We start from the raw sequence: 23,558 nt of genomic DNA on the forward strand, positions 1-23,558 counted from the left end.
ATCGTCAGACAGGTTTTAAAGTAATCTGGCGCTCTCCCGTATCAGCATTTGTGGACAAGAATGGCCATCTTAAACTGTATGCATGCTGAGTGGAAGCCAGTGCAAAACTTGCCTGCTGCCAGAGATGTGTTCTCTCTGGGAGACCCCCTTTTATAATAAAAAGGGTGTCATTTTGAGGACTTGGAATTTTTGAAGACATCTTTTATTAGCGCCAATCAATAAGGCATTACAGCAATCTAACCTAGATAGTATAATGGTCTGTGCTATAATTAGCAATTAGTCTCAGCGATCATTAAAGATATCTCCAACACCTGCTAGTGATCACATGCCATTGACTCTTTCGTTGATGATGTCGAAAAACCAAATGAAGTCAAGAAATTCCTGTCTGGATAGAGTGCGACAAACAAGGATCTGATTATACACAAGCATTATCAGAGTATAAGAGTCAGCGGCAAAAGAGTTCCAGCAGTTTCTATAAAGTAAAACAATGGCCTGATGTACAGATTAGTGAACAGAGGCGCAGTTTGCGTAAGGTGATCAGAGAGCTGTGAGATGCTCCCTTAGTAACACGAGTAGGGGCAATTAAAAAAAGAAAACAAAAGTATCGGAACTGGATTAAGGCACATAAATCCCAGATGCTACAGATTAATGTGGAAGGCATGATGACAGCCTTGGGAGACAAAAACTCAAAGAACTTGTGGCAATTAATGAATAGAGGGAATGGCCCTGCATTTATACAACTAGCAAATCCAGTCCGAGAAAGAAATTAGGTGGCCCACTTCACGGCACTACATGAAATCAAAACCATCTGGAAAGTGACTGAACCTGAGCTGATTTATCACCCATGGAACATAACATTTGATTGGGATGAAATCCTGACAATAAGAAAAGGAGTAAGCAAATCCTGGGCTCCCGGCCCAGATGGGCTCTCGAAGGCGATCTTAAGAGCCGCACCAGAAGCATGGCCAGAATTCTGCCACTCCTTATTTAAAAGAATTGCATCCCAAGGACATGTACCATTATCATGGAAAAAGAGTGTGGTAATCCCAATTTTCTTGACGCACTGTGAAAGATATTTTCCTCGGTCCTGTTACGATGCATAAATGAGTGGATTGAAAGAGTGGGAGAGTTAGATGTGCGACAATCAGGCTTTGTGAGAGGAGTTGGTTGCAACCTCAATCTGATTATAATTAGTTTATTAAAGATGTAAGCCCTCCATGGAGACCATAAAATCTATATAGTCTGTATAGACTTTTAGTGTGAGTTTGATAGTATCATCAGAGAATGCCTATGGTCAAAAAATGGAAGCAGCGGAATGTCCACTGGATCTCTTACAGGCAGTCAACGAATTATATGCTGGCACATCAACACAGATTAGACTGAACAGTGAAGGGCAGATGACAGAAGCGATACCAGCCACAATGGGCTTAAAACAAGGCTGCCTCTCATCAGCATTTCTATTCACTTTGTTTTATAGCTGATGTACGCCACATATTGGATTCTGCTCCATCATGCTCGCCAAAGTTAAACAACCAGATGATGAATGGGTGGTTATTTTATGCAGACGATTTAGTGTTAATGGACAGAACCCCACGTGGGCTACAAAAGAAACTTGACACCATCCAAGAGTATACTTACCTTGACTCCAGTGTTCTTTCCAATATTCTTTTGAGTTGTAAATACTCCATGAATCACATGAATGGTTAAATGAATGAATATGACAGGCAGGTAGAGCGCAGTCTGTGGGGTCAGTACTTTCCCTCACTTGTGAACTAGATAGGCGGTAGTGGAAAATCGCCTAACTCACCACACGGCTGCAGCCAGCCCTCAATTCACATGTACACAAGACTCTATTTTCTCTCAGATGTGTGCATACCCACCAAGGGGATTCTCTGTTTCCATAAACCACAATACCTACTATTCTTTTATCCCCAGGGGTTACAGCACTTAACCGACTTTGCATTACGCTAGTTACTATAACCATAACTCTCTTTCAAAATGGCAGAATATCTAAAAAATAGAGAAGAGGATAGTGCTACCCTTTTTGCGCCTAGAGGCACTGACACTTATCCTTTTAAAAATCATCTGAATGCCAAGGAAACTTTGGCACAAAAATTCATTAAACTCGAGAGATTGTGTAAAAAAGAAATCAATAAATATTGTTAGCAAGTCTCACTGAAAAATCATATTGAACAAAATATCATCCCTAGAGGCCTCAGAATTTTAATTTTCCCAGACTTCACTCATAAAGATGATCAAGACCTGGCAGCAGATTGGGAAGCCAACATCACAGTTGGCTCTGAAAATATGATGAAGATACTTGCTACCCATGCTGAACGGGAACATGCCCGGGTTACAATAGAAATCGATCGAATTAAGACTGAAATTATGGAAATGCAAAACCCAGCCAGTACTAAAGATAAGAATTTTGCCAAAATGCAACAAATACTTGGAGAGTATCAAGATGAGATTAAGTTACGGAAATTTAGAAAATTTTACAGGGATGCGAAAGACTACCTGAATGACAGAGTGTACACTTATCAACCTTAGTACGATGGTGATCTATCACAAATTGTTACCCCAATGGTGTCACCTGTAACATCGGATGCAGACTCAGAATCTGAAATAATAGCAAACTAGCAAACTCTAGTGATCAAGAACCAACATCTGTAGTTGAATCCTCAAGACACCATAGAAGAGGTTTTCTTGCTGAAATAAAGAGGTACAAAAAGGGCAATCAAATCACCTATAACCCCCTAAATAAACAAGTACGTTTTCAAAAGAATGTCCCTTTAGGACCAAAAACTGCGACTACTCCAACCACTTCAGAGGAGGAAGAGGAAGAGGAGCAAAGAGGAGAGGAATGGAGAAATACAAGCAAAAGAGTCACCAGATCCAGCCTCAAGCACGTCAGACCAAAACCAATACTCAAAACTTAGTTATCAACTTGTTTGACAAACACCTCTCACAACAACAGCTGTTCGTGCTCAACTATGGCCTCTCGTTTGCGCCCAGTGTGAGATCAGATATGACAGAAGTCCAAATTGATCTTTACAAGTTCACCAGCAAACTTAAACTGAAGAAATTATTTCATAACAAACCCATCACCTTTAGACCATCAGAAAACTTACCATCAATCAGTTTGAAAAGTATACAAGAAATAGAAAATATACATTTACTCTCAAACCTATCGGGAGAAGAATCCAAAACTGTAAGTGATATACAAAAGGAACTTGGGATCCACCAACGTAATTTGGATCACAGAACACAGAAACAGGTCCAAATGTATGCACCCAATCAGTGGAGACAATGTTATTGAGACGTTTTACAAAACAATTACCAAAGAAATTCATAAACACTTTGATGGTTCTCAATCCAGTTACAGTAGCAAAAACAACAACCTCACAAAAATGGAACGATGTGCACTACAAGAAATTTGTGAAGATAGCACCATTATAATGAAAGAAGCAGATAAAGGGGGAAATATTGTTATCCTCAATAAAAGTGATTATATCAAAATAGCTATGGAACACCTATTAACCCCCGGCTGTTACAAGAAACTTGCAAGCAACCCGACAGCTCAAACATTGCACGATCTCCAGACATTGCTTCAACATTTGTATAATCAAGGACTATTATCCGATGATGAAAAGGCTTTTCTAATGGTATCTAAACCACTAATGCCAACAATTTATTTTCTGCCGAAGGTGCATAACCATTTCTTGAACTACCGGCTGTCAGACCCATAATGAGTGGACAAGGAGGGGCCACGGAAGCACTAGCTGACTACATATACAGCAGTATAAAAAAATCTAGTACCTGTTATTCCTGCGTACCTAAAAGATACTACTCATACTCTGCAGATCCTATCACATGTTACCTGGAAACCAACATATTATCTGGCCACACTTGATTTTACAGCCCTGTATACATCTATTCCTCATAACCTGGCTTTGGAAACATTGGACTTCAGCTTCAGAACCTTTTCGGCTTCTCATTATACAAATGTGCAATTGCTTAAAAACTTTTTGGATTTTACTCTAAGACATAATCAGTTCATTTTTAACAGTGAATATTATTTCCAGACTAAGGGCATAGCCATGGGGGCTAAATATGCCCCTTCTTTCGCAAACCTTATGGCTTACTTCGAAGACAAATATATCTTCAATAATAACCCGTTTAAACATCACATTATTACCTGGAAAAGGTATATAGATGTTGTTTTAGCCATCTGGGAAGGAACTCAGGAAGATTTTGAAACATTCATCCTCTACCTCAATGATAATACCTTTGGCATTCACTTCACAGCACATTTGGATGCAGATGCAATGGTGTTCCTAGATTTACAAATAAACATTGTGTTGAACACTATCCAGACCTGCACACACAGAAAGGCAACTGCGGTTAACTCTATTCTCCATGCTACTAGTAGCCACAGACGAAGTGTCATACAAAATATACCTAGGGGTGAATACCTCAGATCAAAAAGAAATTGCAGCCAAGAAGCCACATATAATGCAGAATGTAAGTCAATTGGCAACAGATTTCCGGAAAGAAGGTACCGAAAAAAACACATTAGGCAAACTACTGAATCTTTGAAAATGGCTGATAGGACTAAACTATTGGAAGACAAGGCTAAATTGGATCAAACTACTTATCCCACGAACGTGAGTTTTATTACCAAATATTCACAAAACAGTAAATGTTTGTACTATATACTACAAAAACACCGGCACATATTACTTTTAGATCCAGACCTGTCTTCCTATCTTGGAGAGCGAACAAATATTATATTTACGAAAGTACTACTTTGAAGAACCTTTTGAGTCCCTCCTTTCTCAAACCTGAGCCAATCAGACAGGATAATTGGCTAACTGCAAGCGTTAAGCCGTCTGGCTTTTATAAATGCGGCTCATGTAACTTTTGCCAGTATGCATTGTCACCAAGCAAAGTGTTTATCTGTCATGGAGGACTTAAAGTTACAATTCGAGACTTTATCAATTGTCGTTCAAAATATGTTATTTATGGCATTCAGTGTGTGTGTAAGAAAATGTACATTGGTAGCACAATCCTAGAAGTACTTTTTGGATACGCGAACACTTGAATAATCTCAGCAGTCAAGACATCAGACTACCGCTAGCCTCCCATTGGCAAAAATATCACCAGTTGGACAACACCAAAGACATCAAATTCATTGGACTTCAACAGATCAAACCACCTTTGAGAGGTGGTGACAGAGAGCTGATACTATGACAACAAGAAGCTAGACTAATATGCAAATTACGCTGTCTTTCACTTGGTTTAAATCAAGAACATGAGCTCAATGTCTTTCTATAAGTACCAAGTACGACTCCCTGTATGTTGGAATATAAAAGTAAGCTACCAAATGCATAAGATATTGTTAACTTTGGAATAGGTATTGAGTGCTCATGGTATATACCTAACCCTTAGTAGCCTATGCATTCCAGACATATCACCTAGGATAGACCTTTCCTTTTCAAAAGATATTGTATTTTGTCTTCAATTGTATCACAATGATAAAAATGGAGGAGCAACAGTCTGATACATATATAACTTTTGGCATTTAAATCTAAATATTGAGAACAGTATCGCTCGTGACTTTACGAGTATGAGTAATAATTGGCAGCAACATGTTTATTACACGGAGACAGCAGCTTTGTGTTTACAGTAGGAAGGGCTCTGCCGTATTTAGGTATTTCATGGACTGCATCTTCACTAGATGCAGTGTTCTATTAACCCTCAGTAATTATTATGTCCACACTCATTTTTATGTACAGGATAAGGTATCTTGCTTCATGGATCGTACACGGTCATCCACGTAACTTTCCTTGCAATCAGAGCTGGCAATAAGAGTACGAGTACACGAAGATCTGTACTCAGGAATTATGTTGGACTTATAAATGCGTTAATTTGCTTATCCACATTCAGATATACGCTTTATGGGCAACTACACATTCATAATACCAGAATCACGCCACAACCTTTCAAAAATTGTTTTTCGAGCATAGCTCTTCCGGGTAACCGTGTGGTTACCTATCAAGGAGGGTCACATGCTAAGTCACCTGACAAGCACCTCTCGTTGCTTAGCTACGTACCTTGGCTGCCGATGCAGCTTTGATGCCTGACAGCGTTTGCCATTGTGTGCGGCACTGCAAGTTACCTGCCGGTGAGTGCACATGATAATCTTTTCTGTATAATGTAATTCTAAGGCATCAACCATGTTTGTCCTTTGACACACCCGACCTGAGAATGATCAGGACTCCTCCTGTCCCTTTATTTAACTATTGCAGATTACAGCTATTAATCCGTAAGAGGGAGACCTGCGCTTAACTACTGCACCAGGAAAGCGGACATTATTCAACCAATGGCTAAATACCATTCAGGTAAAGCCCATTTTTTTGTAACTTTTCAACATATAATTTATGGAATCACCAATACAAACATATTTGCAATTTATGTGCAAAATGTGTTCTTTTATTTCAGTTGCTTAAAACAAACAGATAACTATGTTCTGATATCTAAAGATTCATCTATTTTGTTCACGCTCAAAATGAACAGCTACAGGATGGACTGTTAATAACCTCACTCATAGGTAATTATAATTCGATTTACTGCCCTACTTGAACCAAAACCTGCTAAGCTCCCAGTGATAAACCGACATACTGGAATTGAATCTGTGTGATAATGAGTCACTAATCATGTTCTGTATAAACAATGGTGCCAATTTGGGAATTCTAATGCTGAAAATCCACGAGTTTTAGTACTTAGTGGCAAAAAAGTGATTCATCTAACAATGTCTTTTCTGTTTTTGTCTTTGTGTTTGTCTTCCTATCCCCCTCTCCAGTTTTTGTCTCCTCACTCGCCACCTTAGGAAAAAGAATTGACAAAATGTTTTAAAAATAATTGTCAGAATAATGATTGTGATACATTTTGCTTTAACATTAATTGGTTATAAGCCATGAGGACGACCTTTTGTTGGGTTGAAACACGTGTTGGCGTGTCGTTGTGTTCTGTACATCTTCTAATTTGAATGGCGCGTCGTTGTGTTCCGTAATCTAATTTGAATGATGAATTTCCTAAACTTTCTTTGGAATATAATGTTAACCTGTATGAACGATAATACAGAAAGTATAGAACGTTAATCTTTATGAATAATAATACAGAGGCATTTATACTTACCTTGACTCCAGTGTTCTTTCCATTATTCTTTTGAGTTGTAAATACTCCATGAATCACATGAATGGTTAAATGAATTAATATGACAGGCAGGTAGAGCGCAGTCTGTGGGGTCAGTACTTTCCCTCACTTCTGAACTAGATAGGCGGTAGTGGAAAATTGCCTAACTCACCACACGGCTGCAGCCAGCCCTCAATTCACATGTACACAAGACTCTATTTTCTCTCAGATGTGCGCATACCCACCAAGGGGATTCTCTGTTTCCACAAACCACAATACTTACCATCCAAGAGTATGTAAAGCAAAATGGCCTGCCAATTAACCCTAAAAAGTCTGAAATCCTGATTATGGAAAAGAGGCACCCAGAAGTCAAAGGCTCTTTCGTGGACCCCAAGTGACCATCGCTCACAAGCTGTTCCAGCTATTAAATACCTAGGGACAATGAGAAGCGGAATGCCAACGAACTTCCATGGAAAGAACATTTGGATCCTAAAGTATCGCTTGTATCAGTCCAAGCGAAGCTTATAAAGTGCAAATATGGCACATTTTCACTCCTGCCCTTGGTGCGATTGTATAATAAAAAAGTATACCCCGCCCTAACTTATGCCTCAGAAACTTGTTTGAGTTTGCCCTGGGAGACGTTGGACCGATTGGAAGGAAAATGTTGGCAAACTACACTACAACTAGCTAATGCAGTGCCAGTAGCCATTATTCGGCACAAACTTGGCCTGCTGTCATATGTAAGAGTAACATGGAAATCTCTGTTACTCTTTGGGAAAATACAAACATCATGCCCAATCCAATTCAAAATCTTTCTGTCAAATCTGGGGGGTTACACGGATTGGGTCTTGATTGCTTGGTGAGAAATATGTTTTGCCATTTTAAGTGACCTGAGAGTTACTCTAGAAATTCTGAGCAAAAACCCAGCATATGTTATAACAATTTTATGGGCAAATGATTGGCAAATGACAGAATCAGCAAGAGCAAATTCAAGGATCCATATGCTCACAGAAATCATGGTGGTATCGTATAATTAGACGCCAAGTTATTTGAATAATTTTCCATACAACATCCATCGAGATTTGTACTTGAGATTTCGACTAAATATCTTGTGCAATAAAAACACCTTGCAAAGATATGGTTTAGTCAACGACTCGATGTGCAGACTGTGTAACAAGCATGTGGAGTCCTTGAAACATTTGATGCTTTTTTGCCCAGTCCCCCAAAGGCCGAGAACTCTATGCTTGTATGCGCACTTGTCAAGTCAATTTGGTTTAGGTGCAGAAGAGTGGTGGAAGGCCCTCTATGCAGGTCACTCACTGAAATGGACTTATGCATTAGCCACATTTTTAGAAATAGTTTTTGAAAAATTATCAGTTGCATAAATATAAAGGAAACTGACTTCTTTTGTTAAAAAAAATGTAAAAAAAGAAAGATTTTATATTTGTTAGCAGTCTGAGGTAGTGTTGACAGTTTCTGGTGATCTGATTCACATGTGCTTCTGCACTGTGGGAAGATTCTAGGTGGATGCCTACAGTCTTAACTTTCCCAAGTACCGAGATATTGCAATCCTTGATGTTAAAGGTTGAGTAGCTAGCATTCAGTTTAGTCCTGGCAGAGGGGATCCAACTATCAGCAGCTTAGTCTTTACTCCAATCCAGCACATCCAGTTCTTGGTCATTCAGAGTTTGATCGCACCGTATATGACTTGGAGATTAGCAGTGTCAGTATCATACACCCCACTGATCTCCAGGATTAGCTGGGTATCATCTGCGTCACCCCAATCCCTTAAGGAGACTACAGAGTGGTCTGATGTACAGATTGAAAAGGGTGGGGGATATGCAAGCTCCCTGGGGCATACCACAGAGGACTGGGGCTGGATCAGAGGAGGCGTTACCCCAACATACTGTGGATTTCCGATATGATAGAAAAGATTGAATCCATTTAACTGATTTTGAGCACAATTTCCTAAGTCGGCCATAGTGTGGAGCAGGCGTTCGTGGTCAAAGAGGCCAAACACTGCCGATAGATCCAATAGGATAAGTCCTGTTTTCCCTTTGTCCAGGATCTCAAAAATATCAGTCTGTAGACCGAGCAGGGCCGTCTCTGTGCTATGCTCTCATCCAAAATCTGACTGCCTATTATGTAGTTTGGAGGTGACATTCAGATAGGCTTGAAGTTGTAGAGTTGCCATTTTGCCTAAGATTTTAGTAGGAAATTGGAATTGATAATAGGGCTCAAGTTCTTGGTGTCTTCCGGTTCAGCTCCGGTTTCTTTACCAGGGGAGTAATGGTAACCACCTTAATGATGTCCGGGATGTGGTTGTGGTAAAAGGATGAGTTTACAAATCTAGTGAGGAAGCGGACAAAGGTACCTTTATTTTTCATTATGAATTTAGCTGGAATGATGTTTTCAGGACAAGAGGTTGGATGCATCGCAGCTAGAGTTTTTTTCCATGTCTAGGATTGTGATTGGTTCGAGGAGGAATTTTGACTGATCATTGTTAACTGTTGGGTTATTAGTAATGTTAGGAGAGAAGGATTATTTGGGCATCCGAGACATGAGATGTGTTCACGGTCAGGTCCTCCTTGATCTTGTTTCGAGCCAGGGATAACTTATCAGCGAAGGCCAGCTGAACATCATTGCAGTCCTGATTCGTCAGGGAGATAAGTAAAGATAATGCTTTGGGTTTTTCCAGGAGTTTTAGAATTTCAAAATGTTTTGGGAGTTGTTGTTTATCTGTTCTTTTTTGTTTTCAGTATAGCTAGTTTATATGACTGTTCTAGTGTCTACCAGATGGCCTTATTAAGAACCGTAGGATATTTTAGCCAGTGATACTCTGAGTCTCCTTTCTTTTTCTGGTTTATAAGATCTAGTGTAAACTACTTCTTATGACTAGGGTTTTCCCTAACAGTTTTCTTTTTTAGTGGTGTTACCTTATTCAGCATACATTTCAAGGTATTATTATATGTCGCCACCGAAAAACATACGGCCAATCCCTGGATAATGCGCTACTCTCACTCAGGCAAGGTTCCCAAGATGATCCAGCGTACATAACCACAGTAAACCATTTAGTGGCAGAAATTCAGTGGGCTGAAGAAAAGCACACATCCCAATTCCATCCAGGATTGCGGGGGAACCTTAAGGATGTACAAGCACAAGTAGTGAACCTGCCAAAACATTGTCCCGAGTACATCGAATAAGTGGTACATCTGTAGCACCAGTTGTCACAGAGATGAGCCAACTGCAGTCAGAGGGACCCCTGGCCATTGTATGTTCACCCCAAAGAAAGCTCTGGCCTGTAGCCCTGAACACAAGAGCTGATGCAATTGGTTGGGATACAGGGTCCACTCTCCAGGGAAGAACGGGAATGCCGAAGGCAGCAACAGCTATGTCTATGTTGAGGCAATGTCGGCCCCTTCTGCGAGACTGCCCAACCAAGCCAAAGATCCCCAGGAAAGCAGTGGGCAGTCTTAAGATCAGCCATGGCAAACCACAGGGAAATTAAGTGGGCTGATAGACATAGGGGTTGGTCCGTCAAGTCAAAATACACCACAGACTTCACACTTTCTTATAACAGTGACTCTGGCCCTGCACATGCATAACATGCTCAGCCAAGAAGCCTATATTGACTGCAGTGCAGTAGGAAACTATTTTGATATAACCCTTGCAAACCAAATTCAAGTACCAACCCATCAAAAGGTCCATCCTGAAAACTTTGGAGCCGTGGATGGCTCTCGTCTCACCTCAGGGCTAATGACTACCTGCACAAAGGAACTGATCCTGCTCTGCCATAACGGCAATCAAGAAGTTATCCAATTATATTTGATGAACGCACCACAGTTCCACCTTATTCTCGGAATTCCTTGACTAGAAAAACATAACCCAGGGATCGATTGGAGGGCCAAACTGCTGAGGTTCCATTCACCACAATGTTAGCATGATTTTTACACAGGTTACAGGAGAAGCATTGGGGTTCTGACCACCATTGCGCCTGTAGCACAGGCAAATATCATGCTTGGGCTAACAAGGGACTTGCTGGCTGAATACCAGAGCAATATAGACATCTTCCAAAAATAACAAGCCAACATGCTACCCCCACATCTTCCATACGATTACCAACTTGATCTGGAACCAGGAGCCCAAGTGCTTTGTAGCTGTATGTATGCTTTGACCATGGCTGAAAATGAACTGCTTATGACCTCTGTAGACCAATACCTGGTGAATGGTTTACTCTGGTCTCCAAATCATCTGCTGGTCTCCCCCCTATTTTCCGTCCCCACAAAAGAAGAGATTTAATAAATGCATCGAATATCGTGCCCTAAACCGCATCACCATCAAGAACCGGTACCTGCTTCCACTTATTCCGAGCCTCTTGGATCATGTACAAAATGCTAACATCTGTACCAAGCTAGATCTGCAGGGAGCATATCACCTGGAACCCACAAAACTGGGAGATGAGTGGAAGAGAGTGTTCTGCACCATATACGGGTTGTTGGAGTATCAAGTTATGCCTTTTCGGCCTGTGCAATGCACTGGCATTGTTTTAGGACTTTTAGGAACGACATGCTCTGAGGCCTTCTGGACATGTGTGCAATGGTGTACATTGACAATCTCCTGGTCTATTCAAGGTCTACAGAGGAACACATCAAGCATGTACAAGCAGTACTTGAACAGCTGCGCTAACACATCCTTTTTGCAAAGTTGGAGAAATGTGCTAAGGTGGATTTTCTGGCCTTTATATTGACATCAGAAGTCATTACCATGGACAACCATACAGATGGTTAATTTCCTAGCTATTCTGACATCTTACACCCCATTACATCACTGTGATGAAAGAACAGAACTTATGTTTGGAACCAAGAAACTGAACAAGCGTTTGCTGCCCTAAAGGACAATTTCATATCCACACTCATCCTGTCACACCGAATCGCGAACTTGTGTTTTTCCTGGAAACCAATATGTCATATGTCCCCATGGGGACAGTCCTATCACAATGACACCCAGAAACAGGACACCTCCACCCAGTGGCCTTTTGGTTCAAGAAGTTCTCACCACCTGAATTTAACTAATCTGTCACTGACAAGGAGCTCCTTGCTATGAAAGCAGCATATAAGGAATGGAGGCACCATCTTTTCCGAGCCATACACATGTTCACGATCTACACGGACCATCACAACCTTCAGTTCCTCATATCTGATAAAGCTCTTTCCACACGCCAGCTGCGGTGGACCCTTTTCTTCGCCGACTTTGATTTCATGATAACTTAACCCCACAGGGCGTCAGAATGGTAAAGCAGATGTCTTCTTTTTTATTTAGGCCCATTCCCAATAAGGCAAGCAGGTTAATACGGCCATGGAAGACCCCCACATCATTCCCACTGACACATTAGGGGGGTGGGCGGCGACACTTGTGCCCTATCAGCATTCCACAGAGAAGTCTGAAACGCTCCTCCAGAAAAAGACCTAGAGACATGGTTAGCCACTGTCCCTGGTCAAAGTCTGAAAAATGTTCTTCCTTACCACCAAGGATGTCTGTTTATGCCCACGCCTGCGCTACAACACCAACTACTGCAAACCCATCAAGATGTTCTATTGGCAGGGCACCGAGGCATTAACTGACCCTTCAACAGGTACAGCAAGATATTGGTGGCCCACCTTAACCAAGGACGTTACTAACTACATCTTGGCCTTCTCAACTTGAGCAAAAAACAAGGCTTCACATCAAAAACCACGAGGCCTGCTACAACCCCTTCCAGATCCTCCATGCCCTGGCATACTCTGTCCCTTGAATTCATTACAGCTCTGCCTCAATGCTGGGGGTGTACAACAATTATGGCAGTCATAGACTAGCTATCAAAGATGGCTCATTTTATACCCATGAAAGTGGTACTGAATGCGCAAACACTGTATTTCGGACTGAGGCAGTCAATTCCTTTCCAGTTTCTGGAAACGTTGTTGCTCTACAGCCCAAATTGATGTCAGTTTGTCAACAAGTTACCATCCACAAGCAAATGGATGGACAGAGAGGGTTAACCATGTGCTAAAAATGTACCTCAGATGTATGTTGCCCAAAGTGGAAAAGGATTGGGTGGATACACTGTGGGCCGCGGAATATGCTTATACCAACAGCCCACACTTATTCACAGGCTACACTCCATTTGATCTCATACATGGGTGGTATTCACAGACTTCAGTTATGATCAAGCCATCACAGGCCCCCCACCAGCAGTCCAGACCCTGCACGCTTGTATCCATTGTCACAAGCAAAGGAAATTTGCGGACGTGAAAACTACCCAACTTCCAAATCGGGGGTCGAGTATGGTTAGGCACCAAAACCTTTAATCTCACGGGCCCACGTAATCTGCTCCCAAGGAATCTTAGGCCCTACCCCATTTTCAGCAGTCATGGGATCAGCAGCCATCTGAAACACATTACTGTATGCACCCAGACTTCCACTTATCCATACTGAAACCAGTACACCAAGGGACACGTCCTGGACTCAACCAAGCTCAGCCTCTAGAAGTAGACGGGGAACCCGAGTACAAGTTACATGCTATCCTTGACTCGAAAAGAGTGAGAAACGCCCTGTACTACTTGGTTGTTTGTAAAGGATATGTGGAAACCCCTGATGAAGTACACACTCTCATTATAACCACCTCGACAGAGCAGGGTGTCGGGTGGGGGATCCTTGAGGAGGAGTGCTGGGCAGCCAGGGTCATAAGGGGGTGCCCCCACCTTCAATGCCTTCATCCAGCTCAGTGCATGCACACAACCCTGAAGGCCTACACAGATACTCGCAGCGCTACCTCCTGAACCATATTAGTGAGCAGCTGGAGGAGGAGCAAAGAGCGGCAGCACAACAAGCAGGACCAGAACATGTTGCCCACAACAGCGGATAGCATAGGCAACAAGCCTCCATTCCTGGCAAAATATCCTGCAATCTCGGCAGAAGATTGGGAAATTTTGTGGGACCTGAGAATCCAAATGGTCATCTTGTCTGTCCCTCTATTTAGACCCCACCGATATACCGTATGTGCTCAGCGTTCGGTCTTGAATGCTGTCGCCATGCTGGAGCCTATTTTGCCAAAGTTCTCTCTGGCTACAGAAGACACCTGTTGCTTACCTGCCACCAATTACCTGCTGCAACTATGCAATCCCAGGGCTCAATCCTTCACGTGTTTGCTTTCTGGATCCAGCATGCAACTTGCCAGGAGACCAATCTCTGTCTTACCTGCTCTGGAACATGGAATCTAAAGGGTTCCCTTGAATTTCTGTGTCTCAAAGGACACTCAGCCATCAGCATATCGTTTCACCTGCAAGGCGACAAAAGCCAGAGGTCAGATTGATTACTATAAAGACACTGGCGCATACTTAAGAAATCTACCGTAAACAAAGACACTTCAAGAACCCTGCCTCCCTGGACAATTGCCAACTGGAGCCAACCCAAGCTGCACTGCATTGTTGTAAAAAGTGGAGCAACTCTTCCAAGGTGCTTCAAGACACTTCCACCTCCATCCTTAGACGATTCACAGATCGCCTGGACCCTAGGACAGGACGGGCAGAAAACATCTACATGGGGGTGGGAAGGCAAACCCTATCCCTCTCACATGGATACCGTTCGGCCATTTGGAAGCACAAGAGATATATGTGGGAGGAGTGGTGGGGAACACCCACTGCATCTCCACAAGACACAGGAATCACAAGTGAGCATTACAGTTGGCCTGTCTAGACATGTAATAACACTTCATTTATCATGTTTGCTTTACCACAGATGCATCGTACTGTGCATCAAGGGAAAGCTAAAATAACAATGCCATTTCCCCAGATGCCCCCACCCCTAAATCTAGAGGCCCCGCTGAGTGGGCCACTACATTTATGGATGGGGGCTGGCACATGCACAAGCACACATACAACACTTTCACCCTCACACTCATAAATCATTGAAACAACTCCTTGCAGTCACTGTTGTGAGAAACCAGAAGGTGTCTCACCAGCTAGTCCCCGGGAGTCCCTCTCTCAGTTGGCCATGGCATGGCCATTGCCTTTGTATCCAGACCATGGGGGTGGACCAGTGAGGGAGGATCACCTTGGTGAGAGGTCTTCGGGGAGTGGGAATGGGACACGGGATGGCGAGATGCAGTATCCCTCCACCTGTAACACATTTACCCCATCCTACCAGGTAGGATACTTAGGGACTTTACCTCCCGCTTTCCCTACACAAACCCTTTCACAGGGACAGCCCACTCTGGGAGAAAACAGACTCACACTTGGGCATTGCACCTGACATGTCCCAATACTGTGGTCAGGCAGAGCCAGGCAATTACTGTTAATGACTCACACCTGACTTCCATTAAGCTTCCCCACATGGATAAAAGGCGGATGAGCACGAGAGCACACTAGGAGCGAGTTAAAGCACACAAAGAATAGCGTTTTCCAGACAGCAGCTGAAGGAGGGGAGAAAGGCGGAAAACCGAGAAGGGAAAGCAAGGAGGGAGATACCCTTAACCTTTCCAGAAAACTTCAGATTGGAAAGTGTAAGGCCAGGAAACTAGACTAAAGAGTCCTGCATTGTGTGGCCCTAAAAATTACAGAGCAAGTTGGGGAGGAGCTGCAGCCGCTGTGGTACTATCAAAGCAGCGCCAGAGAAATCAACACAGCCGGTGAGTTGGGGAGTCCAATGCAAGACCGGTCTGTGTTGTAGTCAAGGTTGCAAGCAGCAACATTGTATGAGAAAGGCAAGAGCAAAGAATTAACGTGTGATAAAAGATGCGAGTAAAGCTCAATTACTGATGGATATGTGACCTCTGATGCAAAACAGCAAAGGTGCGAAATAAAGTAACAGATTGGTCCGGCATCATCGGTGTGCTGAATCAAAGGTCTCTGTATTACACACCCGGCCAAGAAGAGGCTGAAATAGAAAGAGGTAAAAGAGAAACTAATGAATGGAATTAATCAAAGTGGTCCTGTGATAGTTTGAGAGAAATCCATCGCACAGTAGATAGACGTTGAATTTTGAACTGTGAAAGAAAGCAAGATTAAAGTGGTCTGAGCCCGATTGAGGGAGACCAATTGTGAGATTGTGTAAAGTCGTCCGAGCCCGACAGAGGGAGAACTGTGATGAACAGTAAACCAGAAAACTCCTGAATGTGAAAATCCTGAAGAGAAGAACACTTTGATATTTGTTTGTTACACCCAGCACGCTGCAATAAGAGACTTTTATTGGAAAAGAGACTTTGGCCCAGATACCTATGTTGTGAACTGCATCCTCGTGGCAGAGACGCCAGGGAGTGTGCCAAACTCGAGTGTGTCAACTTGTCCCGTGCTGAAAACATGGGGAAGAGAAGACAACTGCTCATCTATCCTGACATATTGCTTCTTGAACACTTTTCTTTTACATACATCGTTTTCCCACACCATTTGTATTTAGAAGTAAGGATTGGCAATATATTTATTAGTATAGGCCCTTTTTATTTTGACAGAGACTCCACTAGGACTGCGTTAATATTATTTGATGGTCAAAGCTTGCTCCCATCTTTAGACTTAGGATTCTTAGGATTAGATAGGCGTTCTACCAACCCACTGAAGTTCAATGAACACCCTTGAACTATGATTACTTTTGTCTGTCTTCACTGTTTGATACCATGCCTGCCTTACATTTTGCATCAAGGGTAATACAAGTGTTATTATACTGTTGCATCAATGGTAAAGCAAACATGATAATGCACTCATGAAATGACATGCAATGTAGGCCAGTCTAGCAATATCATCACTCTCATACTTTATTTGCTTTTGATGTCCAGTAACAGTTCAAATATGGGAGTTGCACTATTTCCAACATTTGTAGATAACACATATGCACTGTACTATCAGAAAACTACAAACCAACTCAAACTATTCTATAGACTACATTTTCGTTTTTAAACTTTCACCCATTTTAAATTCTAAAACAATGTTCATCATTTGTAAATTATTTTAAAAAACATTTTGCATCTGTTTGTATTTTTTTATTGACATTTCAATATCATAACATACCAATTCTGTGTAAGTACATTTTTCTCCCAACTTTAGAATCCCCCTAATTTCCCCCCTTCTCTCCCACTCCTTAACTCCCATTTGCTTCATTATCTCCTTTCCGCTGGGGCCAGTTTCTTTTGCACTCTTCTTTCGCATGCTCATCCAGCATTACATTATGTCCAGTATTTTCAAATTCTGGGGGCACCATTGTAACATATAGTCCCCCTACATATAATCGAGATTTAACCCCCACTCTTGGCGGAATTTGCCCATAACGCCTTGTATTTTATACGTAATCCATTCCATGGCAATTATATTCTAGACCTTGCGTAGCCATTCACCATTACTGGGAGGCGTTTTCTGTTTCCATTTCCTTGCTAATACCACCCATGCCGCTATCAATAGTATAGAAAACGCTTTATGTTGGGTTCTTAGTGGGATTTGCAACTCTGGATCAAATAGGGCGCACATCCATTCCCTCACAGGGTATGATGGGGGACCTTGCACCATATCTTGTATTTGTGATTTGAACTCTCCCCAGAACTTCTGTATTAACGGGCAATCCCACTGTATGTGTCTCCAATCCCCCCTCCCTGAGCACCACCTCCAGGATTCCTGAGACACCACTGGGTACATGGCATAAAACCTTTCTGGAGTGTAGTGCCATTGGACTACCATATTGTACCATGCTTCTCGGACCTGTATGGAATGGGTACGTTTCAGGATCTGTTCCCACAGACATTCCCAATGCTGCAGTGGTATGTCTTTCCCTAGTGTAGTCTGCAATTTCACCATGTATGGCCAGCTCTGGTCTAGATTTTCCCCTTGTATAATGTTGTATAGATTTGACACTAGGTGTTTATCCCCTGTGTACGTTGTTAAAACCTCTTGAACTTTGTGAGCTCCCTTTGTGTTGTTTGCCTCATGGTAGGGTGTTTTAGCCAGTGTCTTAATGGGTAGTATTCCAATCTTTCTTTCTCTGAAACCCACAGCTGTTTTTTACATTCCTTGAAGGATCTAATTTCCCCTTGCAGCATCATATCTCCCTACCACTTTCCAGGATGTGAATGTCGTAAATCTCCCCCCGTCTCACTTGTGATGGGATCTCCCTTGTTCGGCCGCAGGACTCTTCCTGTGGATGGTTCGGGTCTTGAATAGGCTCGCCCGAGCCTCGTCAGGTTGCAGGACGCGTTCAGAGTTCCGGGAAGTTCGTGGTTCCAGGGTATCCAGGATAGCGATTAACAAGTAAGTAGGGGGGGAAATCCAGAAACAGGATAAAAGGCAAGGAAGGAAGTAAGAGGATCAAAGGAAACCAATGTAGAGAGTAAACACACGTCAGGTCACTACCGAAGATAGTGTTGAGATGCGCGGACCAGCAGGGGCGTGACCAATTTATAGTACGTGCCACGATGTGAAAGCTAATGCGTAGCACGGAGCTTGGTACGGCCATGTTGGGAGGAACAAGGAGTGCAAGCCCTTCGTGACAATGACCATGAGGTCCAGAAGGGGCAATTTCGCCGGGTCATGACAGTGAAGGAGTTTGTGCTCATTACCAGAGAGAATTGTGAGTTATTAAAGAAAGGGGTGAACAGTGATGGAATCGTAGAGAGGTGTCCTTTCTTAATCATTTTATACCAGATGTCCCTTCTAACGCCTGGTCCATTCTAACCCATGGCTTGGTGTCCTCCTAGTGAACCATTCCCTTAAGACCTTCAACTGGGCCGCCGCACAGTAGTTTTTGAAGTTCGGAAGATCAAACACCCCCTTCTTCTAGGTGCCCTCAAGGTGGCCATTGATATTCTCAGGGCTTTCTTCTGTCATATGTACTGTGAAATCATTCAATTCAGGGCCTTAAAGAATGTGTGCGCGATCTTAACAGGCAGCACTTGAAAGACACATAATAATTTGGGGAGAACTGCCTTTTTTATTGAGGCTATCCTCCCTAACCATGATATACGAAGTGGTGTCCATCGGTTTAAATCCACTTACATTTTTGAGAGGTGACTCAGGAAGTTTGATTCGTATATTGTTGACATTGAGCTGACACCTAAGTACGGAATCCAGTGCATTGCTACGTTGAACGGGGCCCCCTTCTCCACTTCCACCATCTGTTCCCTCATGAGCCCTAAATTTAGGATTTCCGATTTAGTCATATTAACTTTTAAACCAGAGACCCTCTCCATTTCCGCCAGTTCCTGTACTAAAGCCAGAATCGATACTTATGGCTTTGATATTGCCATTAACAGTCATCCGCAAAGGCTGATACTTTGTATTCCTCAGTCCCAAATGGAATCCTCTGTATCTCCTGGTTCATTCTAATGGATCTGAGAAATGGCTCCAGGTATATAGCATATAGTAGGGGCGACAAGTGGCAACCTTGTCTTGTCCCCCGAGTTAATCTTATGGCGTCTGATAGGCGCAGGTTTATTGAAATTCTCAATGTAGGGTTTTTGTAGACGACCTTCATCATTTGTAAAAACCTCAGCCCCACCTCCCATAGTTACATGTGTCTCCATTAAAAACAGTCACTCTGCTCGGTCAAACGCCTTTTCAGCATCTAGGATTATCAACACTGTCGGATTCCCCCTTCCCTCCACCTTCTCTATCAAATGGGCCACCTTTCTAGTGTTGTCCCATGTGTGTCTTCCCCTTATAAATCCGGCCTGGTCTGTCCCTACTAGTCCTGGCAAGAGGGGGGCCAGTCTCGCCGCCAGCACTCCCATGTAAATCTTAGCATCTATATTTTGTAATGCTATCGCCCAATAAGATCTGTAGAGGGTCGGATCTTTGTTGGCTTTACTCAGCACAATGACCTTAGCCTCTTACATTGAGGGGGTGACTCTGCCATTGTTGACAAATGAGTTGTAGAATTTATCCAAGATGGGGCTCAATTTTGTGTGGAACTTCTGATAAAATACCGCCGGGTAGCCATCGGGCCTTGGGAATTGTTAATCGGTAGCCCTCTAATCACTGACTCTATCGCCTCTCTAGTTATCTCCTTTTCCAGACTGGCCCTATCTGAATCCGCAACTTGTGGCATCGCTATTCCTTTTATATATTGTTGCACTTTTTGTTGATCAGGTTGGTCTGATTTGTATAAGGTAGCATAGTAGTATTCAAAAGATACCGGTTATTTTCTCACTTTCCGTTGTGAGCGAGCCATCTTACATTCTCACAGCTAATATGGTGCACTTTGTTTTTTATTTTTTATTTTATTTTTCATTTGCATCATCTGGTTTTTACATGTAAAACCTTTTAGCCGTTTTAACACGTCTGTTTTTCAAAATTTACATTTAAACAAACAGTTAACATTTCCATAAAAGTCTTTCTCTTATTCTTTTTCTTCGCAACTTCTGATTTCTCTATTGTCATTATCAAATATGTCCCTTAAGAGTTTCACCAGCACCAGAATGAGTGTAATCCACTGTCCTCTCAGGGGCTCTAACCACCATTCTTCATACGTTTTTTCACCATATTTTTCAGTGATGTCTGTCATATGTCTTTTTCGTTTGTGTTCCAAACCTGGGCAAAACATAACTAAATGTTTTAGTGCTTCCACTATGTCCGGGTTCTTACACCATTTACATTTGATTTTTGTCTTTTGGCTTGACCTCATATTTAATATTTCTCCTGTATGAAAGAGGTTTAGCCTAAATCGTAGATATTGGCCTCGAAATGCCCAGTTTGGAAAGTGCTCCAAATTATGTGGTAGAGTGTTTAATTTTCGACTTTCCACAAATGATTTACCGTAATACTTGAAATTCTGGCGCTAATCTTGTGTTCTTATCCAGTCTGCTGTATATAATTTCATCTTAATTCTTTCTGGATTCTCAATTAGCGTTGCCTCTGTTTCACCCTGGTCGAGAATTATGGCATGACAGATTTTCTTCCATTTCGTTAATGTGATATCTGCCTTGTTTTTCATTGCTTCCTTTAAGGAATATGAAGCCTCCTATGCTGGACTCCTCCAAGCATTTGCGATAGTGTTATCATTTTCCATGTGACAATCGTCTCTAGTGCTGTCAAACCTCGTTGCATTCTTTGTGCTTGTTGGTACTCTCAATATGCTCTTCCAAAATATACCTTCAATAACCGTCCAATTTTCCTGTTTGAATGTAATTACTGTTTGTGCCCCGTATGTCAATATGGGTACTACTTTCATTCTGTAAAGTTCGATCAGCGGTTTGATTGTAAATCCACAGTATTTCCTCATCTAGATTTTCCCCTGGTTTGCCATACTCTTTACTTTTGCTTTCAGCATTAATAGCCTTTGTTCATCCGTATTCGAGGTTTTTAGTAGTACTCACAAATACGTAAAAGCTGCAACTTGAGGAATCCTTTTTCCGTCTAGATGCCAGGTGCAAATCTTTTTTTGGCATTTCTTTTTCCTTTCTCCAAACACCATTATTCTGGATTTCTGTGTATTGATCTTTAGCCCGTTCCATTGCATATATCTTTGTAAGGATTCGAGTTGTCTTTGCAGTCCCACTGGCGGTTGGTCGAGCAGGACTATGTCATCAGCGTACAGTAATTATTTTATTTTCTGTCCTGCAATGTTTGGAGGGAAGCATCTGATCTTGTCAAATGCATTTTCTATGTCAAAGATGAAGTTGTTAAATAGGCCTGTTGCTAGGGGACAGCCTTGCTTTAATCCTTTGTTTGTTTTTATGCTTTCTGTCAATGTCCCTGCTCAATCTAATCTTATCTGTACCACAGTATTGGAGTATAGCTCTTTGATCGCCTGTAGTATTGGCACTGGGCATTTCCATTTCACTAGTTTCTTCCATAGTTTCGGACGGTCTATTGTATCGAATGCTTCGGTGAGATCAATGAAAGCCATGCATATTTTATTCTCTTTTTCTCTCTGCGCTTGTGCTTTTAGTATATTCATTATGAAGATGTTTAAGATTGTACCAATTCCTTTGGTAAAGCCACTTCGCCACAAATCATGGAGATTTGCCTCTTTGCTCCAGTCATTCCGTTTTTTGGAGATAAGAGCTGTAAATACTTTAACCACCACATCTAGGAGTGTGAAGGGTCTATAATTACATGGGTCAGATCTTGTACCTTTTTTGAAAATAGGTATGATGATTGCAAACTTCCAACTTCTGTGGACGTCTTGCTTTTTGATAATGTGTAAAAATATAACATGTAAGACCCTGGCCCATTCTAATGGATTTTCTTTCAGCTGGGCATTTGTCAGGCCATCAGGGCCTGGTGCTCTTGACTTATTTAGTTTTGGTAATAGTTCAAAAATGGTCTGCTGTTTGACTCTTAGATCATTCCAATTTCCCTTTTTTTTCTCCTGTTGTTTTCCTTCTTCCAAATTTGGATCATAAAAATTGGAGAAGTGTCTACCCATTCCTTAGCAGATATTGGATTTATTAAGATAGCCTCTTGCGGAGTGTCCATATTATTAATGTGCGACCATATTGCGGCCGTATTTCTTTTCTTGATGTTATGTAACATTTGTTCAGCATCATTTTGTTGGATCTTATTTTTTTTTTTTTTTGCCAGTTTCTGTATTTTTGTTGAATCTTTTTAACTACACTTTTTCGTAGGTGCTCATTTAGCTGTTTTATATTTCCTAGATCCTTCATTTTTTTCTCTTTTGTTCGCATGCATCTTTGTCAAAACTATGTTTATGTCTAAAATATGTTTTATTCATCAGTGAACTTCCTGTCTCAAATGCTGACAGCAGTACTGTGTAATCAGCTGTTCCTGCAATTTTCATACTATGATGTTTCATTATTGCAGCATCCAGGTTTTTTCCTAAATCCATGATCTGATCTTTATTTAGTCTCAATCTGTGTCGCCCTGGCACAACTCCCGGGTCTATTTTGTACCTCTGCCCCTTAGTTTCCTTCTTGAAACACAGATCATTTTTAGCAAATTGTGATCATGTTTTGTTTTTACTACCACTTCCATCGTGATTTGTTGTCTCTCTATGATAACATAGATAACAGAGACATGAATATAGTTTAAGATCTGCCCCTTTTTCCTTCTTCTCCATGTTGTCATTCCAGGTTTATTGGCTGTTAGGAGATAGATGTTTCTTGATGTCATGGTTCTTTTCCATTTCAATCCTCTTTGGTTTGCAGTTGTTAAAGCCACTGGGTCATCATCAGTCTCATATCCATCTTTACGCCAACAATTAGCATTGAGGTCTCCACAGATCGGAAAGTATGGGGTTTCCAGTTTCTGTCTTTGTTTGTCAATTTGTGTATCCCCTTGATCCGGAAAGTCCCATAGCTCTTTTTTAACCGGGTTCCAGTATACATTTATTAGTACTACTGTGATCTGATCATTTTTCTTTCCCGTGTTCAGTTTTCCTACGATTATTTG

At 41.9% G+C, this 23,558-nt stretch overlaps 1 long non-coding RNA gene across 3 annotated transcripts in view; it reads right to left on the reverse strand.

The window, feature by feature from the left end:
* The window catches only part of LOC138510592 (uncharacterized), a 357,934-nt gene that overhangs the window by 64,268 nt on the left and 270,108 nt on the right, over positions 1-23,558 (reverse strand). For all 3 annotated transcript variants that reach the window (XR_011280418.1, XR_011280420.1, XR_011280419.1), the window contains one exon: positions 14,431-14,512. This is a non-coding gene — a long non-coding RNA (uncharacterized lncRNA). The remainder of the gene's footprint in view (positions 1-14,430; positions 14,513-23,558) is intronic.

The sequence above is a fragment of the Ambystoma mexicanum genome, chromosome 6p, assembly GCF_040938575.1.
Source record: "Ambystoma mexicanum isolate Mex_15411 chromosome 6p, UKY_AmexF1_1, whole genome shotgun sequence".
Classification (NCBI taxonomy): Eukaryota; Metazoa; Chordata; class Amphibia; order Caudata; family Ambystomatidae; genus Ambystoma; species Ambystoma mexicanum.